Here is a 27,826-nt window from a genome sequence, read left to right on the forward strand (position 1 = left end):
CCTCAGTGGCTGTTTGTGGTTGAAAGGGAGGAGGGGAGGGAGGGAGGGAGGGAGGGAGGGAGGAAGGAAGGAAGGAAGGAAGGAAGGAAGGAAGGAAGGAAGGACGACCAGAGAGATTGGTCTTGTGTCATTAAGAAAGAGTTTGCATCAGGAGCGCACCCTGTCATCTTGAGAAGCTGGAGAAGCTGAGGCTGGGAGAAAGAATGACTTCACTGGGGCTCGAGCCACCCAAGGGTCACATGCCCTCCTCATTTCAGCCTCCCCCGTGAGGACATTACTCAACAACCCCTCAGCTCCACCCACTCATCGTTGCTTTACTCAAGGAAGGAACAGCTCATGGAGTCATCTTTCCTGCCTCTGTCTTTTTTTTTTTTCCACTGCCCACGGAGTCTCCCTAGAGCCACCTTTGCCCTCGCTGCTGTGCCTGTCCCCTGCCCCCAGAGAAGCCCCCTGGGTTCTCCCCCAGACCTCCTTCCCCTCCTCCGATGGAGCCAAGGGAGCAGCCAAGCCTGGATCGATGACTCAGTCTGACCTTTGGGGCCCTGAGTTTGGTGAGGACAATGGTGCCAGCAGTCCTCCGGCCCTCCGTTCCTTGAGCCAAGGGCCAACAATCTGGCCCCGCTTCCCGCAGAGCCAGGCCATTCCCAAGTGCGACCCTCGGCACAGAGCTCTAGGGAGCCCCCAAGGGAAGGCTATCCCAGCCTGTCGTCCAGAAGTGCTGGCTGTCAGAGCCGTGGTCTGCAGCGCCTCTGACAGCCCCTACCTGCACGATCGTGCTCCCCGCCCTGTCCGATGCTTGCTATTCTACCACTAGGATCCATTCCTCTGATGAAGCCCAAGCCTTTAGCTATCTTCTTGGGAAGCCCAGCTGATGCTGGTTGGTGATTGACACCTCTCTGAGGAGCCAGTTGGCAGAGCCTCGAGGAAAGGGCAAGTCTGGAAGAGGGCACCGGCCCTGGGGCACGGAAGCAGGACTGGGAGGGCTGGAAGCCAACGATATGTTTACCTGAGAGAGAAAGGAAATGCAGGCTTGACCTGCCAGTCCTGCCTTGGGGTGCCCCTGGATGCTAGGGCCCAGGGGAGAGACGGGGCGTGACATGGCCGGCACTGCAGGGGTTAACCTGGCCTGTGCAGCCTCCTGCAGAAAGCTGCTCTGGGGGGGCCTTCTGGGTGGACACAGGTGGGAACCGAGCTGGCCTGGTACTTCTCCAGCTGCGGCCTCCCTGGGGCAGCCCCTCACCCGCTCCCTCACACCCCCACCCTCCTTGAACCCTTGCCCCAATCCCAGAGGCCGCCAGTACTGGCACGGGGCACAGGGAACTGAGTCAGCCGCACACACCACGGCCTCCTCAGCCTCACTCACGGCGGCCGCAGCTGTTTCTCTTCGAGCCCGCTCGTCTCTCCAGCCAAGCTGGCCCCACGCCAGCTCCGGGGAAGGCGACCTGTCTGGCCCTGGCCAGGACCGTTACACCGCTGAGCAGTTGTTCACTTCACTCACGGTCAGATTCCTCCACGAAGCATGTGGATACCGTGCTCCGACGGGTACCACCTGACCGCTCTCTCCACGCCATGCTTGTAGCCAGGAGGGGCTTTTCCAGAAGCAAGCAGGACAACATCGCATGCCTGCTTCAAGCCTTCGGCCCTGCAGCCCAGTATTCAGGGCCTCCCCAGTCCCATGGCCGGGATGTAAACCACGTCTCGCATCCCCCCTCTCACTCTCCCCCTGCTCCAGCCGCCCAGGGGACTCGAGATTCCCTGAAAAGGCTCTGTTCTGTCATCCTGCCCATATCCATGCTATTCCTGCCTCTGAGGATGCCTTTCCTTTCATTCCTGGTCTGGCTCTTTCATCCTTAGGGGACCTGCTCTCTAGGCTTTTCCCGGACTTGCAGCAAGGTGCCATATTTCCTACCACCCCTCACAGCAGCGGGCACTACTCTCAGGCAGGAACTGGATCCCAACGCAGTGTCAGCGGCTAGGCAGGCCTTGGGTACTGCTGCAGGATTCCAGGGGCCCACCATGGCCCACCACCAGGCCGGCTGTGACGTGGCAGAGACCAGGCTGAGGGAAGTCAGGAAGCCCGATGGCTGAGTGGCCATGTGACCTGGACACCCTAAGGATTTAAACCTCTAAGAAAGGAATGGGAAGCCTCTGGATAGTGTCTGGGGGCCATCCTCATTAGCTCTACCCCTAAGCAACCCTTCTCTCCTCACCCATCCCCACGCCGGCTGGGGTCACTAAGCAGGCAACTATCGAGGCCTCCAGTCTCCTGTGGAGACCTCCTCTGCGCCCACCCCCAAGACTTTCCCAAAGCCCTCCCCCACTCCTCCCCTGCCCTTCTTTCCAGGTCAGGAAGGAGGACCAGCTGAACACAAAGGGAGAATTCCCTGGCTCCCCCCCCCCCTACACACACACACTGGATCTGAGGTTTGTGACCCCCTGAGGGGCCCTGGGGATGGGAAAAGTAGCCTGATGACCCCAAGGCTGAGAAGGAGAAAAACCACACAAAAATGTCTGGTGGGATGGGGGGTTGGGAGGGACAGTTATGCTAAGAATGGGGACTTTGGAGCAAACTCACCTGATTCAACTTCTGGCAGTGGCCCTGGGGGAGACCTTCTCCCTGAGTCCTGCTCTCCTCTTCTGTAGAATGGGCTAACTAGTGGCGCCTATAAAGTGCTCAGCATGAAGCCAGTGAATGGCAGCCACACCAGACCTGGGACAGCAGCCGCCTGCCTGGGAGACAACCCCCTGCCAGCCAGAGTACACCCCATGGACAAGCACAGCCTCTATGCCAGGCCCCCAGGCCCAGAAATCACATGCCCACACCCCCTGACCAGACAGAGAGAAGAGGAAGGACAGTAAGGGCCACACAGCCAGCCCACTGGCTCACCCCTTAAATACTCTCCCCATTGCCCAGGCACCCCAGGCTCCTAGCTCTTGACCTTTCTGCTCTGTCTTGCCCTGTCCGCTCTCCCCTTGGCATCCCCAGAAGCTGGTGCCTTTTCCCTGCTGAGCACACTTGGCTGCCTTACTTCCTTCTGGCTGGTGAAGCTGGGTCTGCGGGGTGGGGTGGGGCTGCCAAGGCCATGATGCCTTGATGTCTCATGGTCTTGCAAAGGCCCAAGTGTTCCATGACCATCTGAGTTCCTAAAAACCATTGTCTAGTGCTGGGGGGTGGGGAGCCCTTCTGCCGTATACCCACCATATCCCCACCCCCCAGGGTTCTCCCAGCGGCTGCCCCCCTCACCAAAGTTATATCCGAGGCTTGGCTCTGCACTTCCTAGCTGGGTGGCCTCTGTAAACTGAGGACCCGCCCCTCCAGGATGGAGGCCACCGTGCTTTACCAGCAGCGGGAAGGCCGGTCTCGCACCCTGCCGGGCCGCTATTATGAAGCCAGAAGGGGAGAAGGGGAGTCTGTCCTCTCTGTGCTCAGAACCAGTTGACACGGAGCTGTCAACCCTGCCTAAAGGGACAGAACAGAGCCAGGCAGCAGGCGAGGCAGTGCCCAAACAGAGGTCACAAGGCAGAGACTACACTGGGAGCTCTTGTCCCAAGAGGCAGACCCGAGAAGATACAATCTTTTAATTACATGCTCAGGCTTCCTGGGCTGCCAGCCAGGGTACACCCAGCCCTCGGCCTCCTCCACAGGCCCAGCAGAAACACTGCCTCCCTCTGCCCTGACCCCCTCTGGGGAAAGAGGGGTTCAGGGCCACTGGGACCGAGAAAAGGAGGCAGCACGCCCAGCAGAGGCTGGACTTGGAGCTCTTGTCTCTGAGGAGCGGGTGGGGGTGGAGGGTGAGGGAGAGCTGCGGGGTCCACATCAGTTCAGGACCCCTCCCCTCATTACACACCCACTTGTGCTCTGTCCAGACCTGGGGGGGCTGGGGGTGAGAGCAGCGTCGATCCTGCCCCCTACCCCAAACACCCAAACCCTCCGGTCAGCCTTCTCTGCAGGCCAGCTCGTTTGCCAGCTGCACCCAGGTGGGTTATGAAAGCATTAAGGAGCCCTGCACAAGAGTAGAAAGGGGGGGGTACTGAGGGTATGTTAGCCTGGGACCCCTCCCCTCCTGCCCAAGGTACTTGCAATGTGTGTCCAATGTGCTTGTGCTGCTGGGTCAGGCCCACGCAGGCCAGAGCTGCTAGTCTGTGACCCTTCGGCTGGGTTCCTTCCACCTCTGAAGGATCCTGGCGCCGATGCCAAGAGCCCCACCTGGTTCAGGGAAGCACCTGTCTCCGGTGGGTCCCACAGGGGCAGGGCTCTGCCCTTGCAAGGAGGAGCCTTCCTGGGCTGTGTCTCTTCAAGTCAGGCAATCACCCCGAGAAAAGTATTTTTTTTTAACCCCCAAGGAACAGAGTCTCAGCCAGAGGGGATGGATGGACAGCGGTGTAGACCTTGAGGGTTGGACTTGGCTGCTTAGGCCTTGCTGCCTCCCCCAAGGAAGCCTGGATTTGTAGAGCAGTTAGGCGTTTACAAAGGGCTTTCCCCTATCAAAACGCATCTAATCCCTTGGCTTACAGAGGGGAAGTCTGGGATAGAGAGAGAGGAATACCTGGGAGAACGAGGACAAGGCTGGGTCTCCTGACTCTAAGTTCTAGGCTCTGTTCATCTTAACCAGCCAGAGTGGGCACCGGTCCTCTTCACCCCAGGGCACAGGAGAAGGATCCCCTTGCCCCCTCACCGCCCCTCAGGGAAGGGAGAAGAGCGAGGCTGCTTGGCTCCCCTTCTGGTCTCAGCACCCAGAGCCATCTCAGGGCACCTGGTCTACTTATCCACCCAACTGTCAGGTAAACGTCAGGCAGGATGAAGCCAGGTTCGGCCCCATGCCCACGCCTAAGGACTTTACATTGCCTTCTCTTGGGCCCCTATCTGAGGCCTGCGTGGGGAAGGGAAAGGATCATTCCCCACCCTGCTCACAGTCCCGGCCTTTGCAAAGGCTGCAGCAGGAAGACAAGGTGGGTGGCATGAGGGGAGAGTTGCCTGGGGAAGACCTTTCCAGGCCACTGCAGCCCTGATCCGAAGAGAGCCGATGGTTCTCCTGCTGGGGAGGCCCCAGTCTCAGCCTAGGTCCCTGCCTAAGACAGCTCGCTTTGCACAGAGAGAGGTGTCAGCCACCAGCTGGCTGATTGCGGCCTCCCCACCCCATTCCAGACAGCCAACACACCGTGGGAGGTAAGAACCCTGACACCCTGCAGTCCCTTAGCAGAAGTTCAAATCCCAGCTCAGCCACCTGTCAGCTGTGTGACTTTGGACAAGTTTTGAACCTCTCTGTTTTCTCATCTGTGAAAGGAGGACAATAAGACAGTCCCCACCCCATAGGATAAGTCATGGGCAGTATATGAGTTAATGCACGTAGGGTGTTCAGGACAGTGCCTGATCCATTGTAAGAACAACATAAACAGTTCGTTTCTTATTACGGTTGACACTTGAACAACGTAGGGGTCAAGGGAGCTGACCTCCAATGCAGTCAAAAATCCATGTATAATTATGGGGGCGCCTGGGTGGCACAGCGGTTGGGTGTCTGCCTTCGGCTCAGGGCGTGATCCCGGCGTTACGGGATCGAGCCCCACGTCAGGCTCCTCCGCTATGAGCCTGCTTCTTCCTCTCCCACTCCCCCTGCTTGTGTTCCCTCTCTCGCTGGCTGTCTCTATCTCTGTCAAATAAATAAATAAAATTAAAAAAAAATCCATGTATAATGATGAATCCCCCAAAGTTGACTACATATAGCTTCCTATTAACCAGAAGCCTTACTAATAACACCGTTGATGAACACATCTTGTACATTAGAGGTATTCTATACCTATAGAATTGCATTCCTACAATAAAATAAGCTAATGAAAAGAAAATGTTCTTAAGAAAATCTTAAGGGAAAATACATTCACAGTACTGTGCTGTATTTATCCCCAAAAATCCGCGTGTAAGTGGACCACGCAGTTCCAACTCGTTGTTCAAGGGTCAATAGTGTTATTATTTTCCGAGCCAAGAGACACTATGGATAGCAGAGCAGGCAAAACCCCAAGCCGTAGGGGAGGTTCCGTGGAAGGAGGGCGGACGTCTATTATGCAAGGGACCGTCACTTTCCTTGCAGGCATGGCTCACCAAGGGCATTACATCAGGTGGAAACTGCCATTAATAGTAGTTCCCTCTCGGGCCAGTCACACACCTACAGAGCACGAGGGGGTGAGAAATGCTACTACTGTCGGAGTGAGAAATGTGATGACCAGGCACAATGCTGTTTTTAGAAAGCGGGAAGTTACTTCGAGTGGAGGGCTGGTGTGCCTTATTTTTTCAATGGTGTCTGTACTCTAACAATACGGGTGCTTCCGCTCTGAGGAGAAACCAGGGCACAGGGGGGAGCCCGCCATGCCCCTGGGGTTGCCAGGCAACCCCTCTGCTCTCCCACCGGAGCCGCGGCCGGGGGCAGAGCCAGGGGTGGGCTCCCTGGCCCCCCGAGCAGCCTGGTCACAAGTGCCGGAGCTCATTAGACGTCTCAGAGGCCCTGTCTGGGGTGCCTAGAGAGGCGGCCTTGCTTTCTTTTGGCCTGAGCAGTGTGTCACCAGGAAGGCCACTCGGGGAAGAGCATTTTGCACACCTAGTGTGCTTTGCTTTCTAGAACTCTACTAGTTTATGATGGCTGCTGTAGCACATTGTCATGAAATTTGTGGCTGAACAGAAATGTATTCTTTCCTAGTCCTGGAGGCCAGAAGTCCCCCATCAGTCTCACCAGGCCCAAGTCGAGGTATCGGGAGGGCTCTGCTGCCTCCGGAGGCTTTGAGGGACTGTCTGTTCCTTTGCAGCTTCCAGTGGCTGCTGGCATTCCTTGGCTTGTGGCCTTGACGCCCCTGTCTCTGCCTCTGTGCTCACACTGGCTTCTTTTTTATCTGTGTCAGGTCTCCCTCTTCCTCTCTCTTATAAGGACACGTGTGATTGCACCCAGGACTGCCCCCCCCCCCCACCGAATAATCCAAAAGCATCTCCCTATCTCAAGAGTCTTAATCTTATATCTGCTGAGATCTGTTTTCCAAATACAGTAACATGGATAGATTCTAAGGGATTCGAATCTGGTATCTTTGGGGACCCTTGTTCAGCCAAGGCCATCCAAGCCAATGACTTTCTCCAACAAAACCGGACGGCGGGTCACCACTGAGCCTCCTCGCATTCTGTCCCATCACTTTCTACCTGGCACCACACACCTGGGTAAGGACAGCCGCCCACACAGCTCTGGCCCTGAGGCCCTGCCCATCCTAGAGGTGACTCGTAAGACCTGCCCACAGGCAGCAAGGATGTGGGACTGCACCCTCAGGCAATGATGGCTCCTGTCAGGCCTCCAGTCACGGCTGCAAAAGGAAATGGGGAGCTATAGACCCAAGCCCAGGACTGTAAGAAATTTAAAAATACATATATTTTCAAATAACACCCTTAGAGTTCAATAATGAAATGGAGAAAAAAAATAGAAAATACAAATCCTTCAGAATCCTAGCCCTCAGAGATAATTTTAAAAAAATTTTGTTGTTGTATGAAGACCTTTTTCTCTTCAGAGAGAACCATATACCATGGCTTTAAGAAAGCAAAGTGGATTTATACTATACATTTTGCTCTGCGACCTGGTTTTTTCCGTAAAGGATATACTTGGGAGGCCTTCCGTGGCAGCACCTGTAGCATTTGCGCCATCATTCTAAAGGCTGAAGCGTGTCCCCGCTGTGGATGGACCAGGACGAGCTACCCTATCAGCGAGCGCTCGGGTCGTTGACCCTGTTTCGGCTGTAACAAGGTGGTGAGATAATTCAGTGAGTTACTAATACCTGATTTGCTCATGTTGCTGTGGGAGGCTCACAACGATGGGGAGGCATTTTTCTCTCTCCTCCACACTACCCCAACCTCCCCCCGAAGCGATCAGGCCTGGGGTGAAGGAAGTCAGGGCTTCCCAAGCTCCCAGAAAGAATTAATAGGCCTTTGTTTTCCACGGCTGAGCCTCACAGGGTCAAGGAGCCAGACTGTCAGAGAAGAGGAGGGGCTCTGTGTTTGTGGAGAAGCTTCCACTGCGCCCTCACAGGCAGCTCCTCTCAGATGGGCTTAGGCAATAGGGAGAATGTATGGCCGCCTGAGTCAGAAAAGCCCGAGCCCTGGGTGAGATTCAGGCGCGGTTTTACCCAGAGGTTCGCGAGATCATCACGCTCTGGTTTCATTTTTCTGTAATTTTTCTTGGCTCCGTTCTGCTCTGTGGGTTAGCTTTGTCCACAAACTCATTCTCCTCCTTGTAGTAAAAAAGGGCTAGGGCATCTCACGGCCCACATCCACCCATGACACTACGCCTGGCGCTGTCCTAGGACTTTTAACCAAACGCGTGAGATGCATCCTGATTGGACCAGTGCAAGTCACGTGCCATCACTGACCAATCAGACGAGCGGATGGAATGGCCTCCCAGACTTCGTCTAGGGCGCATGCTCCACCTCTGGGGTTGGGGGTGCGGATGGCTTTCCCAAAGTCAGGGGGATTTTCTAATAAAAATGAGGAGGTTGGAAAATGGGAAACAGGGAGGAGTGGGAAGTCAGGAGGTAACCCACGGGCGTTCCTGAGACCCTTTAAAGGTAGATGGGCACGAGTAGCCCTGCTTAGAGAAAAACAAGTGGGTTTCTGGGCCGTGTAAACCCCACACGGTGATGCCTATGGAATCCCAAGGGGGTAGAGCCGCACCCAGGTGTAGGAGGAGCAAATTCACACGGACTTGCTCGAGGTGCTCCGTGAGCATGCTGAGGTGAAGGTGTACCTTTCTTCTAGCATACGTTTCTGGAAGCGAAACTGCTGGGTCGAAGGGCTTGCACATTCAAACCGAAACAGATGTTGCTCAATTGCCCTCCAAAAAAGGTTTTTGTGGTTTTTTTTCCCACCGGTTTCCCAGTAACCCACATCTTCTCAAGACTAAATATTATCCATCTTTCTAACATTTGCCATCTTGATAGATTTGATTTTTAAAACTCTAAGGTAGGGTGAACATCTTTTCATCCACTTATTAGCTAATTATAATTCCTCTGCTGTGGATTAACAGCTGGTGGCCTCTGTTTGTTTGTTTTTTTCTATTGAGTTATTTATCTTTCTGTTATTGACTTGTGAAAGCTCTTTGTAGATTAGGGATACAAACCCTTTGTTTTATCTGTTGGAAATATTTTCCCCAGCTTGTCCTTTGTGTTTTGACTTTGTGTATAGAGCTTTTGTTATCAGAACTTGACAAATTTTTTGTCATTAAATGTGTCAGGCTTTTTTGGTTTTTCTGCTTAGAAGGGTCTTAGTCACTAACATAACAAAAAAAATGGTCACCCATGTTTTCTTTCATGACCTCTGTGGTTTCTTTTTCTATTTAAATATTTTATTTATCTGGAATTTATTATATTATACATGTGAGGCCAGGATACAATTAGGATGTAAGAACTTTGTGAGATTCCAGACCCTCCATGGGTTTCCTGTGGTTCTGATTTTTGTTAACATCTGTTTCCACGGAGTGATTAGAAGGGTTAGAAGGAAAATGGCTGGTGCTTGTCTTCACTTCAGGGACAGTCCAGAAAGGAGGAGGAAAGCAAGACTGGGACACAGGCTTCAGATGACATTGGGAAGATGGAGTGCAGCCCCCAGAGAAGGGGAAGCAGGTGAGCCCCGGCAGCGCAGAGGGAAGGAGGGCAGGTCCAACCGGGATAAGCCTGTATGTCATGTTGGTAGAGGCTCTTTGTGCCCAATACCAAATCGACCTAATTGAGATTGATGGCCAGAAACTACGGGAATGGGTGGGCCTCTGTAAAACTGACAGAGGGAAAACCCCACGACGCGGTCAGCTGTGGTTGTGTGGTGATTAAGGGTGATGGCAAAGGCGTCCTTGAGTAATCCTTCAAATGCAAGAAATGAACAAATAAAAACTTGGTTCTTTTTTCTTCTTTTTTAAAAAGATTTTACTTATTTATTTGACAGAGAGAGACAGCCAGCGAGAGAGGGAACACAAGCAGGGGGAGTGGGAGAGGAAGAAGCAGGCTCCCAGCGGAGGAGCCTGATGTGGGGCTCGATCCCAGAACGCCGGGATCACGCCCTGAGCCGAAGGCAGATGCTTAACAACTGAGCCACCCAGGTGCCCCCCAAAAAACTTGGTTCTTGTTCCAAAGGAAGGAAGGAGGGAGGGAGGGAGGCAGGGAGGGAAGAAGGGAAGGGAAGGGAAGAAGGAAGGAAGGAAGGAAAAAGGGAAGGGAAAGGAAGGATGTGTCTCTTGAGAAGAGTTTAGGGAGCAAGAGAAAGACCCCTGTAGCATCCACTGCACCCCAAACCCCATAGCAAACCTCACAGCAGGGAGCATTCTGTGCTCTCGCCATCTGCTTTCCAGTCTTTCAGCCCAGAAGTCTGGGCTCCTCAGTGTGTGCTCTTCCACAAGTATTTACTGACCCCCTACTCTGAGCTCAAGAAAGGACCATCGTCTCTGGGGTAGTGATAACGGAAGTTTGTAATAATAACCCTGAGGCAGCGCTGGGCATGGAGCCTGCTTGGAATTCTCTCTCTCCCTCTCCCTTTGCCCCCTCCACTCCTGCACTCTCTCTCTCTCTCTCTGTCTGTCTCTCTTGCCATTTCTCCCTCTATATATTAAAAAAAAAAATTAAAAAAAGTAATTACCCCGAGGCAGCAAGAAGAGCGCTGGTGAGGAATCGGCCGTGTTGCAGGAAGTCATTTTAGAAAGAGTTCCTTCAGACTTGGCATTTAAAGATTTTTTTTTTTTTAATTTGACAGAGAGAGAGAGACAGCCAGCAAGAGAGGGAACACAGCAGGGGAGTGGGAGAGGAAGAAGCAGGCTCCCAGCGGAAGAGCCTGATGTGGGGCTCCATCCCAGAACGCCCTGAGCCGAAGGCAGACGCTTAACCGCTGTGCTACCCAGGCGCCCCCAGACTTGGCATTTAAAAATTCTGTTCTCTAGATCTGAAAAAGTAATTCCCTGATTCTGTTGGAAAAAAGGAAAACGGCTCATTAGGAAGAGTCCTGCCCACCTGTGCTTTCCCTGACTGTGCTGCTGCCTCATTCGGGGGAGGTCAGAGGTCAGGAGGACCCTGAGGGCAGAGGCTGGAGTTCAAGGGCTCATAAGCAGTGGGCCCCAGAAGCTTCCACAGGAGCACGCGCACATCTGTTCCTGCGTGTCCGCGTCTCTCTGGAATCATCTTTTATGTGACCTCTCCCCATTGGAAGGCACAGATCATGCATCTTGGTGTGGGGGGTGCCCCAGGAAGGGCTGGATGAATGCACGAATCAGTGATCATGGAGAGCGGGGTGCAGCGCTGGGCCATGCCTAGCTGAGGACCTCAGTCGGTAAGGGAGGCCCAAGCGCGGCCTGCGGGGAAACGGCCCCTTACATCTGCTTCCTTGCGTACAGGGTTGGCTGAGAAATGGCCATCAGCACCCAGGCCCGTGTCTGCAGCCCTCCCTGACAGGCGGGTGAGCTCCAGCGAGTGGGCAGCCGCTCCTCCCCCCGAACTCCAGCAACTGCAGGCCCCGTTGGTCACCCACCCGCATTCCCCGAGCCCTTTCCTGCTGACTCACTGCAGTCCCGCTGCCGCAGCCCAGCTGGGGCCCGAGGGGAGGGGAGGAGGCCGCCTCAGGACCCAGGAATGCTCTGCCGGGCTGCCAAGGGGGCCAACGAACTTCCGAGTTTCTGCTGCGCTGGGGGGAGGATGACCAGGAAGTGGACTGTCTGACGGCCCGAGTGGACCCCTCTGCCCCTGACTTAGTCACAGCCAAGCCCTCGTGAATCCTTGTATCCGAGCACAAGGCTTCCCCAGCCCCCCTACTCTGCTGCTTGCGTTAAAACACAGTTCGCTGCTTGTCCTGCGATTGTATGTACCGTATGGCCCGTGACCATATGCGGTCGTGTGCGATTGCCTATGACCATGTGTCCTCATGTGCCAACGAGTGCGGTTGAATGTACAGAAGCTGGGGTGCCTGGGTGGCTCAGTCGTTAAGCGTCTGCCTTTGGCTCAGGTCATGATCCCAGGGTCCTGGAATCGAGCCCCGCATCCGGCTCCCTGCTCTGTGGGAAGCCTGCTTCTCCCTCTCCCACTCCCCCTGCTTGTATTCCCTCTCTCGCTGCCTCTGTCTCTGTCCAATAAATAAATAAAATCTTTTAAAAAAAATGTGCAGAAGTTGTGCAGAGGGGTGTGAGTCCACGGGTGACTGCATGCGCTTTGGAATGCCCGTGCATGCCCGCGTCTGGCTGCGCGTGAGGAATGCAGAGGAATGGGTGAGCGCGCGTATATGTAGTTAAGGCACACTGTGAGCAGTGTGAGTGATCCCGAGTGGCTGTGTGTCACGGCCCGTGGATGCTTGACAGCCTGTGGTTACGTGTGATTCCACATGGCTGAGTGTCACCGTACGTGATGGATGGGGGGCTGCCTAGGATTCTTGAGGACCACCTGTGTGTTTCATGGCACAGGCCCAAGGAGGTCAGGGGTCTGCAGCCCCAGATCCACGGCCGCTAATGGATAGGGGGGTGTGTGTGTGTGTGTGTGTGTGTGTGTGTGTGTGTGTGTGTATCCATTGTGCGCTTTCTCCTTTTTCTAGCTGCGACCCCTGAGGAGCCCGTTCAGGCTTCCACTGAGGAAAGGAAGTGGAACTGGGCTGCAGAATGCTCTTCCCCTGGGTCGCTGACCGGTTTTAGAGTGGTTTCTTGGAAGTCAGGCTGGGCTTCAGGGCAGTGCCAGCCCCTTGGAGCCCTCACAGCAGCTGGCTGGCGGCGCTGACAAAGTGTCAGCCCAGCCCTGGCGGGGGGCCAGGCTGCCTCCCACCCCTGCAGGGACGCAGCCAGCTTCTCTCAGCCCCGGCCATCTGCTCTCACGCTCCCCATCCCTCATCCTGGGGCAGAAGGCACACAGGCACCCAGCTCCCCTTCTCTTCCCATCCTGAAGACAAGCGCATGCCTTTTAAGGGGTTCACCAATGACCCCTTCAGCGAAAGCACAGTGAGTAACAAAAGCATCCCGCAAGAAGGATTTACGGATGCCTTTAGACTTTTAGCAGCTGTTACAGTCCTGGCCCGTGGCTGACGGCCTCCACTCCGCTACCTGATGAGGGTGGGCCATCTTCCTGTCTGACCTGCCTTAAGGGGACCCGCCCTCCCCAGGACAGGCGACCCCACCCAGGGAGGACCCTCCTCGCCACTACCCCTCCCACAGCTGAGGCCGGTCCTTGGCCTCTCTGAAGTGCCTGCAGCGCCCAGGGCCGTAGCTCTGCCCAGAAATGACAGGCATGATCCCTCTGGTTTCTCTTCTGCAGATTAGACGCAGACAACCGCTGCTCAGATGTGTGAGCCGCAGACAGCCCCGTGTGTGCTGGGAAGGCGTCTCTGCGCTCAGGGTCTGGGTCATCCGCCTGGCAGGTGTGGGCCGGGCTGAGGATGAGTGACGTGGTACAGACTCAGCAGAAGGAGCACCCGGAGGCGAGAAAGTGCTGGAAGCAGAGGGAAAGAAGAAATGAGGAGCTGGGGAGCCAGAGCGGCCTGCATGGAGACCTGGGCTGGGGCCAGGAAAAGCGTGCCCCGCCCCCAGGCACCAGCGGGCCCTCAGACATGAGTGCAAGGTGTGTCGTAGAGAGAGAATTTTGGACCAGCGGCTCAGGATACCTAGGTTCTGTGGTGCCACCCAGCCGCTGTGTGACTAGGGAAAGCCACTTTCCCTCCCTGGGCTTTCGTGCATCCACCTTGAAGACTGAGACAACAGAGGAAAAATGTGAGGTGTGGAGCCAGAGGCCTAAGTCGGCGCTCAACAAACCTGACTCCTCATCTAGTAACCTAAAGACAGTTGTTGACCCCTTGCCAGGGGCTGAGACCCTTCCCCAGCCCAGCCGGTCCATTTCTGAAAGAATCCATCTTTTCTTCCCTCATCAGCACGGGCAGGGCCCTCTGCACCCAGATCCCACGGAGAGCCTGCTCAGAGCTGGGGGTGGAGGTAGGGGTTGAACAGTAAGAAGGGAAGAAAGCTGGGGGTGGAGGGAGGGAGGCAGACATGGCGACAAGGGTCACAGGGCTTCCCGCAGGAGAGCCTGACATTGGTACCTGCCAAGACTCTTCCTGCCCCTCCAGGCTCGTCCATCCGACCTGCACCTGCTCCCTCCCTCCCCGCCAACCACCACGTGTTCCCTAAGGCTGTAGCTTTGGACTCAAGTCATTCTGGAGTCATTCTAGCTCAACATTCGTGAAGTTTCCAAGCTGGGGCTAGAAAAATTAGTAAGAGACAGGCCTTATCTGTCAAGAACTTCTACCGACAATCGCAAAAACGCCTATTTGACCACCCTAAGTAACACCATGTGGCAAGTTCAACTGCCTTCAAGACCTAGACAGATGACGTAGGTGCCCAAAGTGGCCTGGCGGAAGGCAGGAGGGCATGGTGGGGCCTGGGCCAACATACCCTATTTCAAAGTGGCCAAGGAAAAGAGAGCTGTTGCTAGCCCCGTTTGGTGACATGTCTGAGTTCTTACTAAGTGCCAGGCACCATGCGAACCGCTCTCATATATTATTTTCCTTAGTTCTCTTCAGAATTCTATGAGAGAGGGATTAGCAGGAGATAGTCTAAAGTGACCGGCATGATCCCTGTGCCTCATAGTCATGCCTTTGTGTAATCCTCTCCCCTTGAGCGTGGCCAGGCCCTGTGACTTGTTTCTAATCCATAGACTAACCAAGATGCCAATATCTAACCCACACTGGCAGAGGCGGTGAGGTGTCCGTCCCTTGATTCCCTTACGTCATAGAAGACTCAGTCGTGCTTGCAGATTGGTATAGAGACGTCCTCTTTCACTGACATTGAAGAAGCAAGCTGCCAAGTTGTGAGAGAGCCTATGGAGAGGGTGTCCTGGCTGGGAACTCTGGGTGGCCTCTAGCAATTAGGGCAGCCTCCAGCCAACAAAAAGGTTTCAGTCCTACTACCACCAGGAGGTGAGTTCTGTCAGCCACCTGCATGAGCCTGGAAGTGGACCCATCCCCACTGGAGCGTCCAGATGAGACCTGGCCCTGGCTGGCACCTTGGCCTTGCAGAGGACCCAGTAAAGCTGTGCCCAGACTCCTGCCCCACAGACACTGTGGGTAATGAATATGCATTGTTTCAAGTTGCTAAGTTAACGATACCTTATTATGATGCAGTGGAAAATGAATATACATATTATCCCCATCTTACAGATGAGGACTCAGTTGTCTCAGGGGACCACCTAGATAGGGGAGGAGTAATCTGCACAGCATGGATTCAATCACCCTGTCTTCGTTTCACTTCAACACTTTGTTGTACTCCCTCCGTGTGCCCGGCACGGTGCCAGGCACTGGGGGTACAGCAGTGAGCAGCGCAGACACAGGACCTGCTTTCGGGGAGCAGAAGGTGCAGTGAGGGATGGAAACACTGACAACAGATATCACTGTGATGAGGGTTTCAAAACAAGGAGGGATGGGATCAACTGGGAACATGTGTAGGGCAGCCAGCCTCGGCGAGGGCCGGGGACGGTCTCCTTGAGGAAGTGGCCTGTCGGTCCCTTGGGAGTAGGCCTGGTGGGGAGTCAGCCCCTCGGCATTGCAAGCGAGTGAGTGGGCGGGTGAGTGGGTAAGCTTTCCTGGTCATGGGTCCCCAGGGGAGAAGGCTCTCCCAGCAATGTGAAATCATCCTGTTTCTGTGCACTGGCTTCCAAGACATCTTGTCCCAAGGACCCAGGGCTTCTGTGACTGGCCCATGACGCCCATGATTCTAGAGCACACTTCCAGAATGCATCATGGGCGGGTGGGGTAGGGGTCGGGGTTGCTTAGCCGGGACTCTCATTTCCTAAACATACCCGGACATCTGAGGGGGCTGGAGAACTGCAGGTGGGAGTGGAAGGCAAAGCAGGCAGATGAGGAGGGGCGAGGAAATGAGCAGAACCAGAGAAAAGTGCAGGAATTAGAAAACGGACCCCCCCACGAGCCCAGCTGCAGTCTGCGATGACTCAGCAGACCCAGGGGTCCTTGCCAGTGAGCTGGCGGCATGATATGGATCAGGCAGGGTCCCGGCAGGAAGCGATGGCACACTCAGATTGGGCCATCTGAGGAGCATTCAATAAAGCGACAGTTTTCAGAGGCCGGAACCTGGACCAATAGCAGCAGTCCATCCACTGCTAGGCCTGATGGGGCTAGAGGCAGAGGGGGCGACTAGAACCTGTCTGGAAGGAGAGCGCCCCTGATAGGAGCTGTGGCCTCCATTGAAGGGTGCAGCCAGATCATGGCAATCCCACAGGAGGTGTCGAGGCGGGGGCGGAGGGTACTAAGTGCCACACACTCTCGCTCCTATCTCTCTCCCACATGCTGTCAGTGCTCCCCACTGGTCACCGTGCAGAGTAAGGGTGCTTCCCCCCATGCAATCCCCACTGGCCCGCCTCAGCCCACAGAGCAGGGGAGAGAAGGTGGGGAGCAGACCTGGAAGTAAGAAGAGACCCAATCCCAACTCATCCTTTCCCAGCTGGGAACTCTGGACAAGCTATTTGAACTTCTTGGGCCTCAGTTTCCTCCTCTGCAAAAAAGGGAGGCTGAGCATGCTTACATTCAGTTGTTCTGAATTTGAAAGGCGATGATGTGTTTAAGGATTCCAGCTTGGAGCCCTGCATGCATTGGCTGGCTGCCAGCCCTTGGTTCCCAAGAGTTCTGCAGCAAGAACAAAAAATCGGGGCCACTGAGAAGCCAGACGCCAGCCCAGAAACCCTGGACATCAAACAATGCACTGATGAGAAGCTTGCTCAGCAGGTCTTCCAGTCCCTGCCAGGACTGGAACCCAAAAACTCTGTGTCTCCTTGTAGGGGCCTGCGGGACGCGCGTGTGCACGCGCACACGCACACACGTGCACACACACACACACATGCACACACAGGCGGCCGCTTGGGAGGGTGGTGCCCTGCGTCTTAGCCCCTCTGCGGAGAAGCAGCACCGGGCCTGCCTGAAGCGCAGGGTGTGTACTGCGGTATCTGAGCTGAGTAGAGCAGTGGAAGCAGCCCTAGGGCCCGGCACTGCCTGGAACCCCGGGCGCTGCCGCACCCCCCTGGGTGGAAATCCTCCCATGTGCCAGCACAGCTACCATTTAGGTGGGACCCCAGCAGCAACAGGGTGGCCCTGCCTGGGACGGCCCTCTGAGCCTCCGGGAGACCTTGGGCCCCACCTCAGTCTGCGGCCTGCTGGTGACACGACACCAGTGCCCAGAACAAAGGCCCCTGGCGAGAGCCACAGGCCCCTGCCCTTTATTGCTTTATCACCCGCATGTCAGGTTCACAGGAAGAGGGTTTTCAAAGCAGCCGCGTCAGGTCTGCAGTACCACTGCGGTCAGTTGTTTCAGAAGAAAGGAAACCCAAGTGGATCAAAGAACGGCAGGTGCAGCAGATTAAGGCCCTGCCGGGTGGGAAGGCGCCCGGAGGGAAGGGCCGGAAGGCCGGGGGCAGGGGTCTTTCTCAGCAGGAGCAGGAGGTGCTGTTCAGTCTCCCTCCACAGCCGTCCCTGAGAGAAAGGAGCCAGGGCTCCCCTTCTGCTCTTTAGGTTGACAGAGGATGACTCAGTGCATGACAGGAGCAAGCAAAGAGGAACAGGGGTCACTAGGAGGAGCTCAGCCCTGCCCGGCGCCCACGCGTTGTCCTCCTCCAGCTCCTCTGCCCTGGGAGGCCCTGGCGGTGAACCCCAAGCTACCACCGGCACCCCGCCAAACCCCGCACTTCCAGGGCCACCTGACTGCCCACCCAGCCAGGCTCGGGCATGGAACTGCAGCCTCCGTCCCGGATGGGCAAGTTCCCTTCTCCAAGCCACGCCTTCCCTTCTCTAAGCCACGCCTTCCCTTCTCTAAGCCACGCCTTCCCTTCTCTAAGCCACGCCTCCCCTAGTGTTGCTTACCGCTCAGGAGCATCCAAGAGCACAATGGGAATCCTGAAGTTTCCGTATCTCCTTCCTATGAGACTGTGATGGAATTTACCAAGTTGCTTGTCCAAAGTCTGGCCTGTAAACTTTATTTCATTGCCCTATTGTCCTTTCTCTTCATTCTTCTGGCTTCTTTTCCATTTATTTCATGCTGTTGTGTTGAATAATCTTCTTTTAAAGAACTTTTTTAAGTTGTAAAATGTTCCAAACATTTAGAAACGCATAGGGAATTATATAATGAACACCCTGGTCCCCGCCTACCAGCTTTATCAATTCTTAACATATTGCCACATTTGGTTTCATTCTGCTGCCGCTGCTGGTGGTAAAATGGAACTAAGAAAATTTACCATTTCTTAACCATTTCGATTTCTTTTAGAAACCCAACATTATACACACAGTTAAAGGGCCCTGTGGCCTCTCCTCCATTCCCTTCCCTTCTTCCCTAGGAATAATCACCACTCTGAATTTGATTCTCCTATAACAGTGATGCGTGTGATACATGTTTTACTATGAAAAGAATCCATACAGTGGAGAAGGACATAAAGCAAGAAGTAAAAACCCTCCTGCTCCCCACAACCTTGAACTCACTCCCTCTAAAGAACCCATTGTTAAAAACTTTCCATGAATCTTTCCAGGTATTATTAAATACATATGAATTATATTCGCTTGTTTTCTTTCTTAATAGAGATGAGTTTACACTATGCACGATGTTCTCCAATTTGCCTTTTGTTTCTGGTTATTGTAATTCCTTGGACATTTTTCCACGTGAGTACTGATAAATCTACCATATTCTTTCTAACAGCTGCGTGGGATTCTACTTTATTTAATAGTTTCCCATGGAGGGGCGTTTAGGTGGTTTCCAGCTACTTTGCTATTCTAAACAATCCTGCACCGAACAGCCTTGACATACAGTTTTGCTCACTTGTGGGACTATTGTATATCTGGAAATACCTAGAAGTGCAGTGTCTGGATAAAAAGGTATTGAACGTTTGACATCTTGAAAGATATTGCCAAGCCCACCCCCGCCCCGTAAAAATGATCCATTTAAACACCAGCCAATAATGCCTGAGAGTTCCTGTCTCCCCACATCCTCAAGACTGAGTCTTTTCATACCACTGTCAGCCTTTTATTTATCTTCTGTGAACTGTCTGCTCTTGTCTTTCCCCTGGCATTTTATGAATTTATTTTTACATTTGAATCTTTGATCCATCTGGAATTAATTTCAGATGCACAACAAGATAGACATTCTTTTCAGTTGACAATTATTGTTTTCCCTACTCTGCAAATAGATGGAGTTAAGTACCAAGATAAAGGGGAGAGCAGATTTCTCTCCACTCCTAACAGGTCACTGCTACCTGATTTTGCCTCCCCACTTAGAACTCGCCCACCTCGAGGCTCTAGGTTAAGACATGGAACGCTGCCTCTGCCCACCCTGTCTTTCGAGCGGATGGGCTGAACACAGCATCTGCTCAGTCATTCAACAAGTAGGTGGTCAACGGAACTTCGTTTTCCCCCCAAAGAGAGTGTACTGTACATGTAGGAAGGGGGGGTGCACCTGGATATTTGGTGGCCGGGGGGTAGCCGTGGCAGACTGCAGACAGCTCACCCAAATCCCTTCTCCCTCTTCTATTATAACGGAGTTGATGCCAGGCACGTGGCTGCCCAGCTAGGGACAGTGTCTCCCTGCCCTGTGAATTTAGCTGGGGCCACCCAACTCTGCCCTCAGCAGGGGAATGTGAGCAAACCTGGCATGTGTCCCTCTGGCTATAATGGCTTTATCGGCCATTAAGATAGGCCCACAAATATGGGACGCCTGGGTGGCTCAGTCAGTTAAGTGTCTGCCTTCGGCTCAGGTCATGATCCCAGGGTGCTGGGATCGAGTCCCACAGCGGGCTCCCTGCTCAGTGGGGAGCCTACTTCTACCTTCTCCTCCCTGCTCCTGCTTTCTCTTGCTATCTCTGTCTCTCTCTCTCCAATAAATAAATAAAATCTTAAAAAACTACATGCATGACACACATTCTTCAACCCTCTTCCTGTTAAGAAGTAGGGGCATCTATGACCCCTCCACCTGAACCTGGGCAGTCTTCAACTATAATGTGACTTCTAAGGCTAGGGCATAAAGGTTTCTATCTTGTTCTCCAAGAGCTCTTGCTCTTAGAACCCTGAGCCTCCATAAAGCAGGCTAACTCCCCTGAGGCCACAGAACTGGGGAGGTGCCCTGCTACAGGCCTGGCTGAGCCTAGTCCTTCAGTCAAGCACCGGGGAAGTGAAGATGCCTCCAAATCGTTCAACCCCCAACCATTTGAGTCACCCCCAGTCATCTGAGTCTTAGCCGAAGCCCCAGACTGTAGAGCAGAGAGACAGGCCACGCTCCCGGTGTTCTGCCCAAATTCGCCAGCGTTCCTCACAGACCCACAGCATCTGGGAGGATAATGAAACGGTTGCGTCTTATAGCACCACACGTCAGGATGGTTTGTTATTCAGTAGCACTGACTGGAACCAGACTAAGACCTAGAAAACATCCCCACCACTTCCTGCTGGCGCCAACCCAGAGGTGGTAGTGACCTAGCCTCAACGAGGCAGATGACAACTCCTAGGGGTGACAAAGCCACAGCATGGAAGGAACCCAGCTCCCTGAAGGCCCAGGTGGGACATGGCTGTCAGCTGATAAGAAACACTCCCCTCAAGGGTTACGTGAGAAAGGAATGAATGTCTTTAGTCCTTTGCCAAACAAACAAAACAAAGATGGAGCAGAGAGCAAGGCCGACTTGGGCCTTCTGGGAACTTCTGTGTTTGACTGGGGAGGAGGCTGGAGGGAGGGAGGGGTCACAACGGCCAGATCAAGCCTCCGAGATGATACAATTGGTTATTCAATGGCAGGTGAAATGTGTTCTAGGCAGAGATATGAGGGGAGCTGTAAAAACAACTCACAGGGCTCTGACCCAGCGTGGGCGGACATGGAAGGTAGCCCTGAGGAAGTGATGCTTGACCAGAAGGCTGAGTAAAAATTAAGTGGGGTGGTAGAAAAGGAGGAGGGGAGGACTTTTCTGGCAACAGAAGTGGGTAGAGCCTATCCTCCTAGTCAGGGGGATAGTGAGTTTGTGAAACTGGAAAAAAAAAAAAGTCAGTGTGAGCCTCGTGGGTCAAGCTAAGGATTTCAGTTATGATTTCTAAGAAATGAGAATTCATGGGGTAATTCCAGAAGGAGACTCAGCCTCTGAAAGCTGTGTGGGGAATAGACTGGGGGCAGGGAGCAGCTGGGGAGCTAAGGCAGACCCTGTCTATGGGGGGGGAGGGGCTGTGGAGATAAACGGGGTGATCAGGTTTGAGAGACATTTGGGAGGTGGCTGACAGGATCTGGGGGGAACTCACGGAGTGAGAGGAGTCAGGGATGAAACACCAGTGAGATGATGTCTGGTCGGTGAGTAAACCGTAACATCAGAGCCAGAGGAAACCTAGGCATGACCAAGTTCAAAGGCAGCTAGGAGCAAGACAAAGGGGTCGGATTTGTAAGCAGGGGGGCCTTTGAGCAAGTCACCTTGCTCAGGGCCACTTAAGCATGAGGGCAAGGGCAGTGTTCATTCGGTCATCCAAAACACGTGGTGAGTGGTGCAAGAACTATGCAATAAATAAGACACAGCGTAAGGTACATGGTGTGTTAGTGACAGGGCTAAGGGGAACAGACAGAGAGGGGAAGGGGGGGAAGGGAGTTAAATTTTTAGCAAGAATATTCAAGGTCTACACCTATAAGCAGGGTGGTCCAGGTTCTGTGGAATCTGAGGGGGGCTCTCCTTTAGACAAAGTATTCACATATCTTATTTTTGCAAATGGCACAAAGATACGTGACCATCTGAATCAACTTCTAGGGCCTTGGTCGGGGTGGTGCGGAGTGAGGGGGCCCAGAGCAGAACTTCCGGAGTTCCTCAGTAAATCCACCCCGTGAGCAACGGGGCTGGGGAAGGGGAGGAGTGGGACTGTGGCTGTCACGAGCAGAACCACTTCTGTGACTTACAGCAAGTCATTCAATTACTCTTACCCCCAATTTCCTGATCTGCAAATGGGGAAAACGATATCATGTCCTTATAAGGTTTTCGGGAGTAAATAAGGGCATACCAGTAAAGATCCTGGCTCATAGTAACGCATGGTAGCTAGTATTTTAACAGTTATCCCTACTCCTCAACGATGGAGAACCACGAGCTCACCTTGGAGAGGGACCAGAAAGGACCAGAATAAAGAGGGGATCGTGAGCCCCAGTGACAGGGAGGCCCCATGCTGCCTGTGAGTCCTGGCCTCGGTGACTCTGGGATGCACACCCCGTGGGACCGGTCTCAGCAGTGGCCCTCGTGTGCCACACTATGCCGTGCAACCTATGGAGATCACACAGCCAGTGAAGACCCAGCTGCCCCCATGGACCTGGGTGTGTGAACGGGGTGAGCAGAGAGTGGGGGCAGGGCACACAGCTGACATCCATTGCCTTCTTCTCACAGCTGCTACAACGGTCCCCAGAGCCTTCTCTCTCTCGTGCACAAAGGCAACTCTTCTGGAAAAACTGATCGCCCTGGTTGCAGAAGAAGAGGCAATGGTCCCAAACAATAAAAGCATTGCGGCAGGAGTTGGATACATTGATATGGCACGTGCCATCGGCATTCTGGGAAACTCTCTGGCTGACGAGCTTGCCCTTGTGGGCTGTTTTGGAAGATCAACTCCAAAAAGAAATGAGGCATCTCAGGCACAGGAGGGAGCTCACTTCTTCAGATGCCAAAAACTGTGGCAGATAAAGATTACTCTGTGTCCGCCAATTCCAAGATTGTGACGGAAAATGCAGGAGTCTGCCAGCAAGAGGAAGAGAGTCGTCTCAATCTGGGGCAGAGGAATGTTAATGTCTTCAAATTCATTATTCTCCAGCTCATCAGGTACAGCCCCAATTGCATCATAATTATAGTTCCCAGCCCAGCAGATTCTCATATTCTCACATATGTTACCTGGAAAATAACCAGATTATCTGAGCACCACGTGATGGGAAGTGAGTGCAATCTGGAATCTGCTAGATTTCGCCATTTTACGGCTGAAAAACTTGGCATTCATCCCAGCGGTTGCCGAGTTTGGGGAGAACCTGGTGTCTCAAGTGAGGCTCTATGGAGTGGAGTGAATGTGGCAAGCGTTTCTCTCTAGGAACTGAATCCAGAAACGGGAAGGGACAGTGATAATGAAAATTAGAAGGAAGTACATAAGATGGTGACCGGAAGTGCCTATGAAGCGATCAAGCCAGAAAGATATACCTGCTGGGCTGTTGGAGAAGTGCGGCTGATCTCATTGAATCCATGTTGAAAATCTATCCAGAATTCATCCCATGTCCATGATGGTGAAGGGAATGCATGGCATTGAGAACGAAGTCTCCCTGAGCCTTCCATGTACCCTGAGTGCTCAGGGGTTAACCATTGTTATCAGCCAGAAGCTGAAGGTTGACCAAGTAGCTCAACTCAAGAAAAGTGCAGATACCCTGTGGGACATCCAGAAGGATCTAGAAGGTCGGTGACTTCTGGGTTCTAGGCTATAGAAATTTTAAAACTCCAAAGTGGTTAACCATGAATCTCTACTTTTCCTCCATGTACGTGGAGTATAGTTTGCTTTTTATCTCCCTAGATATGTGAATTTGGGCTCACAGAATCAGAGTCCACGCTTGGTTTAATGCTGGCAGTATGAGCCCTTGAACAAACAAAATTAACTATTGGGGAAAAAAAGAAGAAAAGCAAAAAGAAAAGAAAGAAAGGGGGTGGGGGCTGGGGGCTCAGGCAGGCCTGGATTCCCATCCCACCACCACCTCTGCCAGCCTGCGAGTGTGGCCAGACCCTTCACTGCCTCAGCTGCCACTTCTCGAGCTGTCACACGGAAGGCAGGACCATCCTACCGCCACCGCGCAAGTGGGTTGTAAGGACATGGTGTGCAGGCGTGGACAGAGCGCAAGGCCACCGCTCCTGCCTTCCTCCTCTCCCAGTCTGACCCCTGTTCCGGGACCTGTACCCAGGCAGGGACGGGCTGTGACAGCCTCGGGCACCCGGTGACCGAAAGCTCCCCCCGGCCCTGGGTGTGTGGCTGGCACACCAAATGCTCTGCGGAGTATCACAAAGCAAGCTCAGCCCGCGGTGGGTGCTAGTGACGTGTGATGACTTCGAACAATTAAACCCACAATCAGAGGCTGCTCCGAATCGGCTGCTGTGGGTTTGTTTGCCCACGAGTCACAAGCGTCTTGCTGGGAGTGTGCCCCAGCCGTTAGCCCTCAAAGTTCTGTTGCTAAGAGATTAAGAACCAAATGATGTTTCCAAAAAATAACCACTACAGGATGTTCCAGGACAGAGTCATAATTAACAGCCCAAACAGAACGGATACGCTGTTATTGATAAATCCTTACAAGAGCCGAGGACTGGGACGGCTGGGGGGACAGCCCGGCCGCGCACAGCCTATGTCAATGTCTGGCTTGCCAAGGTTTTAAATACAAGATACAGTTATCCGTGAAAACTGTAAGGGACATAATACAAAGTCCTCACGATTCCAAAAGCTCTTTCTTCAACCAAGACGTATCTGTTGGAGGCCTGCTGGTTGCCCAACGCGTGCATGTTTACAACGATCTCAGCCACGTTTAGTAAGCAGACGGTCCCTAAGTCTCACACGGCTGTAACCGCCCCTTGGTGACACAGTGCCTGGGTGTGATAACTGATGAAGCAGTCTCATGGAGCCGCGTGCAGCCGCCTCCACTCTTGCTCTGTTGCTGGGGTAACAGGAACCCGTCAACCAACAGAAGCTCAGGTTAGAGCAGGACAGTTTCCTTCACAGGACGTGCACAAACAGGGCACTTGGGAGAAACTGATTGTCATCTGGCACCTAGAACAGTTCTGTCCAGGCGGTTTTCCCGGGAAGATGCGGCCATTCTGCTCCGGGTCCTCCCCGGAGAAAGTCTCCTGGGTCACCCCCAGGGGCTCTCTGTCAGGCAGGTGAATGAGTGCAAAGTAGCATGCTACCCCCTCCTGCCACCCTGCACCTCCTCCCATCTCAAGCCCCCATCAGCCCCCTCTGCGTGCTCTCTGGCCAGGTCCTGGGTCGCCTAATGGTCTGCGTTTTATCCCCCTGGGGCAGGTAGTGGAGGACAAGTTGTTGTGTTCCTCCGTCTCATTTCACAGGTGAAGGAGCCGAGGTCCAGAAAGACACAGTGAGGTGTCAAGGTCATGCAGCTAGTAAGTCAGGAGGCACATGCGAGTCTTCCGGCCCTGCATCCCAGGATCTTCACTGCTCCAGACCCCCAGGCTCCTGATGATGGAAACCAGCAGGTGCTGCAATGGCTCCCAGAAAGGGGTCAGGGTTTCCACGTGCCAACCCCGCTGACCCTCAGACACCGTGGGGCGTTCAGGGAAGGGGGACAGGGCCACAAGGGGCCCTCCTCCTTCCTTCAAGGGGCAGAAGAAGAGGTCATGAATAAAGCAAATCATTGAGACCCCAGACTTAGAAGCTTCTTCTGCCTGTCACTGTGTGGGTGACCTCAGGCAAGGTACTCGATCTTCTGCAGTGCCGTTTCCTTTCTAAAAATTAGGACAGGTACCTCCCTCCTTTATGGGGTTGTTACGAGGAATGCACGACATTAGACAGTTAAAAGCGGTCAGCAGGGTGTGTGGGAAACCCTTGATGGCGGCCATGGCCGCGGCTCTCACGATACCATCATTCTCACTCCCGCCAGCCCCCACTCCTGCTCAGGACCTGGGGTGCAGGTGGCCAGGCGGCTCGTGCCAGCTGGAGCGCCATTGTAGTCCCTGGTGGTGACCGGCCGGGGTCAGCAGGGCATCCGGTGACAAAGGGACACATTTCCCAGGGTCCCTGGTGATAAATCCTTAACGTTTCAGAAGCTGGGCTCAAGGAATGGAGAAGCAGCTTTGTGGGTTTCTGTGCCTGTCTAAACACATGTGCTTCCAATTGGCTCCCTCGGGCTGGAATTCCCCAGTGCCCAACCCAGCAACCTCCATTGCCCGGTGCCCCCCGCCCTGAATCCTGCGGGGGCTTCTACCCTTGGCCAGAGGCCCCCAGGGCCTCAACACCAGGCTGCTTCCTCCCCCTGGAATGGGAAAGAGCTAGCCAGGGCGGGGTGCCTCCCTAATCTGTCTGAAAGTTGCTCCTCTGAGAGTCTTAAAACCCCAGCCCGGAGAAGGACAGCTAGGGAGGGCCGGGAGCCGGACAGACGTAGGGCCGAGGCGGAGGGTCATGAATTCACCAGCCCTGCCACTTGGCACCCGCCCCCAGCGCAGTGGCTCTGTTATCCTGTGGGGTCAGGACGCTGTTTCTGCCGAGTCATCCTTTCTTGCCCAGAAGGATCCTGGCCCAGAGCCACATTCCTGGGGGGGTCTGAGTGCCACAGAGGACGGAAACTTCCTTTCTCACCAGACCCCAGCTCTCCAGCCCAGCACACAGTCCGGTCTCCCAGCAGCCTCTGCCGGCAGCAAACGCTCTCTTCTGAGCCTGTGTGGGTCCTCCCCGCAGAGCCCCCGCCCTCCCTAGACCCTGACTCTGGGCGAGCTGAGAACATTCCACAGGGAGGGAAGGATGCTAGTGTGCCGAGGGAGGAGAGACTGGGTCTGAGGGGAGGGGGCCAGATGGGCATTGAGGAACTATTTAAAACTCTCCACCTGCCCACTCACTGGACCCTCCTGCCCGTGGGGGTTCATCAGCCCCATGGAGAAGGAGCCTACTATTCTAGAACAGGCCTGGGCAGGGCTCCTCTCAAGCTAGAGACTAGACAAGGCAGTCTAGAAGCTTCTTCCCTAGGCCCATGCTGCCCCCCACCCAGCACCTGCAGCATCCCCTTGTGCAAAATTTCAGCCTCCCCAGACCAGCAAGCTGACCACGCCTTCGGCAGAGCTCGTGTTTCGGGAACCTGCGTGCCGGGGACCATACTAGGCACTGGCCCCTAGCCGTGGACAAGGCAGACGTGGCCAGTGCTGGTATCTCTCCCGTCCTTTCCAGGCCCACCAGCCGTGCTTCAATTATGCCGTCAGCCCAGACTGCTTGGGTCCCCGCTCCCAGCTGTGTGAACTTGAGCAAGTTACTTAACCTCTCTGGACCTTGTCATATCTATAAAATGAGGCCAAGCTAATACCTACTTCAGGGGGGTGCTAAGAGAGGTCAATGAGTTACTATGAGTTAATATATATATGTACATATATGTTAATATATGTAAAATGTTTAGAAAAGTTCTTGGCACAAGGATTTCAGTGTGGGGGGACACATGTGCAGGTGTGCACGCTATGTCTTTACTCCCTACCCTCTGCCTGGAATGCTTCCCCCCTTCTCTGCAGGAATCTGGGGGTTCAGCCGTGGCAGAGTTTCCAGAAGGGAGGACTGATGGGGGCAGGCGTACGTCAGACCACAGCCCTGCCAGGGTCCCCAGCTCTCGCAGAGCACTTCATACTGCCCCGTGAGTCGCTGAGGGAAGGGGGCTCAGGGAGTTAAGACACCTGCCGGAGGCCGCAGCCCCAGTCGGGGTTGGAGCTGAGGGTGGAGCTCTGGTCTTCTGACTGCAGCTAGCACTGTCCCTGCCTCTCCTCACGTTGCTGGTCCCCAGGAAATGTCAGGTAATCGCCAGAATCTTCGAGTTCCCCCAAGGCTCAGCACCCCAAGGAGGGGCCCTTCCTGGCCCTTCAGAGGTCCTGGAGTCCGTCCGAGTTGTCTCTCAGAGCCAGGCAGGGCCAAGGGAGGCCTCAGGACAGGGGGCGCTGCCTGGGCAGGAAGAGCTCAGCCCAGGAAACTCTGAGCAATGCCGGCAGACCACAGAGCCCCCAGGCTTCCTGCCCTCTCCACACAGGCCGCCCTGTCAACGTCAACGGGTTTGTGAAACCCTGCCGGGCGGGCAGTGGGAACTCAAGGGGCCCTAGAGTTCACTGG

The 27,826-nt window shown here is 54.3% G+C and overlaps 1 pseudogene; it reads left to right on the forward strand.

The window, feature by feature from the left end:
• Positions 1-12,188: 12,188 nt before the first annotated feature.
• On the forward strand, positions 12,189-23,441 carry LOC113244885 (L-lactate dehydrogenase B chain-like; annotated as a pseudogene).
• The last annotated feature ends 4,385 nt before the right edge of the window (positions 23,442-27,826 follow it).

The sequence above is a fragment of the Ursus arctos genome, unplaced genomic scaffold, assembly GCF_023065955.2.
Source record: "Ursus arctos isolate Adak ecotype North America unplaced genomic scaffold, UrsArc2.0 scaffold_12, whole genome shotgun sequence".
NCBI classification, from domain to species: domain Eukaryota; kingdom Metazoa; phylum Chordata; class Mammalia; order Carnivora; family Ursidae; genus Ursus; species Ursus arctos.